Source organism: Microtus oregoni, unplaced genomic scaffold (genome assembly GCF_018167655.1).
Source record: "Microtus oregoni isolate MIOR12 unplaced genomic scaffold, Mior012 000067F_012, whole genome shotgun sequence".
NCBI lineage: Eukaryota > Metazoa > Chordata > Mammalia > Rodentia > Cricetidae > Microtus > Microtus oregoni.
This window is the reverse complement of record NW_024543965.1, coordinates 35,141-41,140: the sequence shown is the minus strand read 5'-3', so window position 1 is coordinate 41,140 and position 6,000 is coordinate 35,141. Positions and strand designations below refer to the sequence as shown.

Here is a 6,000-nt window from a genome sequence, read left to right as displayed (position 1 = left end):
CATCACCCTTTTAGGGAGGAAAAGGTGACAAGAAGGAAAGGCTGGGATGTGCCCTTTCAACTGTCTGGGTGGAGGATGGCAGGTCAATCTGTCCCTCTTAGGTTCCTGTCAGCATGAGAGGAGTGGCTTTAAGGTTCTTTATAGAGATTCCTTTTTTCCAAGTTTTGTCACTTTGAATGTGCATTATTTTTTATAATTAAAAATACTCTGAGCTACAGGCAGGCAGCACGCACACCCAGAAGAACTGCAGTGGCTATTGCGTCAGGGAGTTCAAAGGTTAACTAGAGGCTGGCATAGATAGGGCAGAGTGGAGTATATGGAGTCTAGACTGCAGAGCATGAAGGGACTCCATTGGGCTCTCCAGCAGAAGCCTAACAGGAAGGAGGTGCACTGATGGAAAGGAAGAGATTTCTTGAAAATGAGATGGAAAAACTAAGTGGTCTCTCATGATTAATGTCAGAGGCCAGCAACTGCCATAGTCGAAGTGGCCTCTGCGGCCAGCTTGGTAGAGGACATACCAAGAGGATAAAGAAACAAAATTCATAGTGTTATAAACCTAAGTGGTACCCTCCTTATCCCCTAGTCGTAAGCCCTAACCATCAATTTGGAAATATTTGGAGGAGGCAGATAATAGAGGGTAAATAAAGTCATTTGGTTGAAGCCTTGATCCCACCAGATTTGTGCCATTATAAGAGGAGATACCAGAGAACTTTCTAGGAACCCATAGTGAGAAAGTAGCTAACCAGAAGCCAGGAAGGAACCCCTATCAGATACTGAATTTGCTGCCCTTGATCTTAGACTTCAAGCTTCTGGAGCTGTGAGAAAATACATGCCTTCGTGTAACCTGCCTGTCTCTGGTAGTCTGCTGCGGCAGCCTGAGCTGACCAAGGCCCAAAGTGAAGCAGGATCCTGATGTGGCTTCCCAAACTAGTGTTCCCGAACTCTGAACAAAATGCTTCAGTGTACCATGGAGGGAGCTGGCTTGGTGCCTAAGACTGTACTGGCTGCCGACACTTAAAATTTTATTTCCTGATTTCATCACTGGGTACTACAACTGCTCCTTTGGGGCAGCTGCGACTTTCAGGTCCACAGGTGCTGTCCTGCCACTTTCCATGAAGCCCAAACACTTCCTTTTTCTCAAGCTGTCTTTGTCCCATAGATGTCATAGCAGGGCATTGTTTAATTTCAAATCTATTGGGACATCCCAAGCTCCACAGGCTGGCTCTCTTTCCATCTTGTTTTTTTGCACTGCTGGGGATGGTCCCCAGGACTTTATGACAGCTAAACAAGTGCTACACCCAGATTCACTTGCAGTTCCCCCAAATATCCAGGTTGAGGGGGCAATTTTTTCGCTTTATACTATGGGGAAGGAAACTAGATGATTTCCTAGGACAGTGTGTGACTTATCTGCTCTATGTTCTCATTCCTGAGGTTGTCACTTGTGACCTTACCCCCAGGCTATAGTATGTCATAGGCCTGAGCCTGAGCACACACCACACAAGTTCCGGGCCACAGGCTCCAAGACTGTGGGGGCAGGGAGTAGGGATAGTGAGAGGCGTAGGTGGAACAGGATGCCTGGTGTCTTATCCACTCCGAGGGCCATGAACAGAAGCCACCGGAATGAAGGTATTGGTGAGAAAGTTGACGAGGCAGACACTCACCTGTCCCCAGACCAGCTCCCCAACACCAACAAATAGGCACCAGAGCCACTGTTCTGTGGACAGTGGTGAACAGCTGAAGGGCTTCCCACCCAAACTGGACGATGACAATCTGGGGGAAGGAATGGAGAGTGGTGGGAGGAGGAGCAGTTTATTACCAGGATGGCTCCTGACTTCTCTGCGTCCTGTCTAGCCCTCTACAAACCTTGCCCTCCAGACTGACTTTGTCTCCTGGGAGCCAGACCACTTTGACCATAGACAAATGTTTACTGGCATGTACTGCCTTTTGGTACCCAGGATGTGTCATTGTGTAGCTTCACATGCTGTCACCCCACTCCCACCTACCCTCTGCTGCCTCCAGCCTCCAGGTGAGACTCAGCTGTCTGCACCATCTTTCCCGCTTCATCAAGGCTATTTTCACATTTGCCTGCTCTGCATGGCCCTATAGTTTAAGGGTCACCCTGCTTCGGCCTCCTGACTTCCTTGTTGTCCTACTTTAGAAGAAGTCTTACACCCAGGACAATATCTTAAATGCTAACCAAGCAATCCATAGCATATTACCCAACCTTGCTCAGAGCCATTTTCCAGGCAAGCGGGGCCAGTCTATACCCCATGGTGGGCTGAAATGATTTCATGCTAGCCAAGATGAAGTCTGTTGATCCCCTTATTCATTTGGTCCTGGGAAACCACAGTAAAATTCCCCTCTCAGTGGTTCCTTACTGGCATTTAGAGGTGGCCACCAATGTATGACATGCCCCTCTTCTTGGGATCTGTGAACAGTGAGCTACATTTCTATGACAGCCATTTTCTGATTTGTGGGACTTAACTATAAATGATGTTTTGTTTGAAGACACTATACTTTAGAGCATTTAGCCCCTCCTGGGGAGCTGAGCTTGCCACCCTGACCACAGTGTTGTGGGAGCCAAAGTTTAACATATCAACCATGTGCACAACAAGCTTTTCCTAAAGAATCTCTATTGTTCTAGAACACCAAGGAGTTAGGTGCTAGAAATTAACATGGTTGACCAAGAGAGAGTTAGGGAAGAAGGGTTCTGGAAACCATGTGAGAAGGATAGGGGATAAAGGCTACCCATAGCCCCCTGGAAGCTAGTAGGTTAGATGAAAAACTGAGCTCAGCAATGCTTGGAAGACGCAAAACATCTGCTCTAGAATGTGGAAAAAGATTTGGGTACAAGAAGGCCAATGTCAGTGCCCCTACACCTTCATGTCCTACCTGAATTCCAAAGGTGCCCAGGACAATGGTGCAGAAGATGGGGTTGCTGAAGATACCATCAAAGACATTCCTCTCACCATGGATCTTGCGAGCATTGATCTCATTGAAAAGCTGCATCATGACAAAGGTGTTGAAAATGATGGTATAGTGCTCGGAGGGGGGCGAGTGCAGGGGTGCATTCCTTCCACTGTCGATGTCGAAGAAGAGCTCTCCTGAAGGGAGGAGAGAGGCAGGGGCTGAGAAGGGAGATCTCTCAGCCCCAGTGGCCACTCTCCCCCACCCACATCTGCCCCAGGGATGTACAGTAGGGTACATGTTGAAGCAGGGAGGTATGGGTCAAAGGTATAGAGCGGGCCTGCTTTTTTCAGTCTATAAGTGCTGTATCCCATCCTGTGCCAGACTGAGGACACAGACAGGGCTCACGCATGAAGTATGTGCCTCCGGTTTAACTTACCAACAAAAAGCAACGTAAAGATGATAGTGAGCTGGTAGACCAGCATGGCCAAGGATGTTCTTCATCATGGTACGTGAGATGAGGGGCTTGTCTCGGCCATATGGCTTCCGCAGCAGCAGTGACTCAGTTGGGGGCTCCGTCGCCAGGGGCAAGTGAGGCAAATGTATCCATGATCAAGTTCACCCATAACATCTGCACAGCTTTGAGAGGAGAGTCCTGCAGAGAAGGGCAGTCACCTTCGTGTATGCTGGCCATGCAGAACTACATAGAGTAACCTTGGGATGCTAGGATATGAAAGCCTGCCACTACTGAGGAGAAGCTCAGTTTTGCCAATGTCATGGGAATCTCAGGTTTGCAGATGTTTTCCACTTGGCTTCCTAACTCCCACCTACTTCCCTCTCTTCTTGCCTGGTGGCAGTGATCTCAAAGTTGTGGTCTGAATTTCACATACAGAGGAACAGGTAAGCTGGAGAGGCAATGGGGAGTGGCTGCTAATGGGTGTGAGGTATCCTCTAGGGAATCATGGGAATATTCTGAGAGTAAACTGCATATGCTGAGGCATGGATTTTGTACTTACAAGTGGTTAGGATGGTTGTTATGATATCATTCATACTTGACTTAGATATCAAGAGAAAGTCCCTGAGGGGCTGGGGAGTTAGCTCAGTTAGTAAAGTGTTTCTCTTACAAGCATGAAAACCTAAGCTCAACCTCTAGAATCTGTATCACAAAAGCCTGGCATGGCAGTGTGAATTTGTAATCTCAGTGATGGGAAGATGAAGATGTGAGGATCTCTAAGGCTTGCTGTCTAGCTAGCCTGTCCTAATCAGTGAGGCTGGGGTCTTATTGAAAAAAGGTTTGTCTCTCAAAGAACAAGGTGAAAAACTTCCAAGGAACACCAGAGGTTGACCTCTGACCTCTAAATAAACATGAATGCACGTGTATGTACACCTTGCCAACACACACACACACACTAAGGAATCAAGCTAATCACTCAAAATAGTTAACTACTTTTTGACAATAAAGTCAACCATCCCTAACAAGAAATCAATAAATTCTGGCCTCCAACCAATGGGGAAGATGAAAGCATTGAGAAAGGGGAAATATAGAATTTCTCTGAAACTCAGTCATTCTACCTCCCAGATCTCAACCCGAGAGAGCGGACGACATATGCATATTGAAACTTGGACATGAGCGTTCCTAGCAACACTACACTGCAATGAAGCGGAAGTGGTCCAAAGCATGGATGAATGACAAACATAATGGGGCCGAGTGGACTCCTGTGCAGCTATGATAATGAATAAAGCACTGGGCCAAGCTGCAAGATGGATGAATCTTGCAAACATGCAAACTGAGATGTGGGGTGCAAAGGCCATATGTTGAATCTTCAAATTGGCACAGCGAATAGAGGCGCAAACCTGAGTTCAATTATCTGGGACCCAAACGGTGGAAAGAGAGAAGTTATTCATGCAAGTTGCCCTCTGGGCCTCCACATGTGCAGTGCAGCACATACACATGCCCATCCCCCCTTGGCAAAAAAATGTACAAAACAAACCCCAAAGGCCACATGCCATTTCATTCCACTGATACAAATTATCTACAACAGGCAAATAAATAGAGGCAGAAAGAAGTGGCAGTTGTCAGGGGGCTTGGGGGGTGGGGGTGGGGAATGACTGCTGGTAGGCGAAAGGTTTTCCTTTGAGATGGATGAATGTGTTCTGGAACTAGAAGGAAGTGATGATTCACACTGTGAATATACTAAAAAAATCTACTAAACAGCTACCATGAAGAGATAAGATTTTTCGTATATGATTTTTGATTTCAATAAAAAGAATCTGCAACAAGCAAAACACTTGTTCTTAATATGGCCCTCTTGAGCCCACATTACTGCCTCTTGTAGGCCCCTGGTGCCCACCTGAGTGATGCAGGCACCTGTGAAGGCCACGATCACAGCCACCACGTTGACTGTCAGCTGAAACTGCAGGAACTTGGAGATGCTGTCGTAGACATTGCGGCCCCACATGACGGCCTTGACAATGCTGGTGAAGTTGTCATCAGTCAGTATGATGTCAGAGGCCTCCTTGGCCACATCAGTGCCTGCGATGCCCTGGGGGATGGTATATAAGCATAGTGCTTATTTCTCAAGTCCTCCTTGGGCACCCAGCCCACCTGGGATGGGTCCCCTGCCTTTCTCTTCCAAATAAGGCCTTAATTGAACAGCACTTGTTTTAATCTAACACACTCTACACTGCGAACTGCATGTTGCCACATTTGGTTGTGAGGGGGCCTTTGCTGCTAAACAACATCCATTCCCACAGCCTTCCACAAGGTCCAGCTCCCTCTGGGTGGCTACTCACCAGTCCTTTGTCTGGCTACTTGAAGAAACCCTGAGAAATGTGGGCTGTCTGTCTGGGTAGTGGAAAGGACCCATCCCCTGGCTCCATAGCAGATTTTTTGCTGCTCCACTGCATAAGCTTGGGCATAGCAATAGACATCAAGTCTGTGTAGCCCTCACCCCACTCCATCTTGGACCTGGTCTTGTGACATCAGTCACCCTGGACAGTTCAGCCCTGCTCTCTACTCCAGGTTGTGAGATCCAGGAATGCTGTACTTCCCCATCCCACTGCTGAACCAAATATGACTGAGTGAAAGGTTCT

General features: G+C 47.5%; 1 pseudogene; it reads right to left on the bottom strand.

Annotated features, from left to right (window-relative positions):
• Positions 1 to 1,661: 1,661 nt before the first annotated feature.
• The window catches only part of LOC121440393, a 30,192-nt pseudogene continuing 25,853 nt past the window's right edge, over positions 1,662 to 6,000 (bottom strand).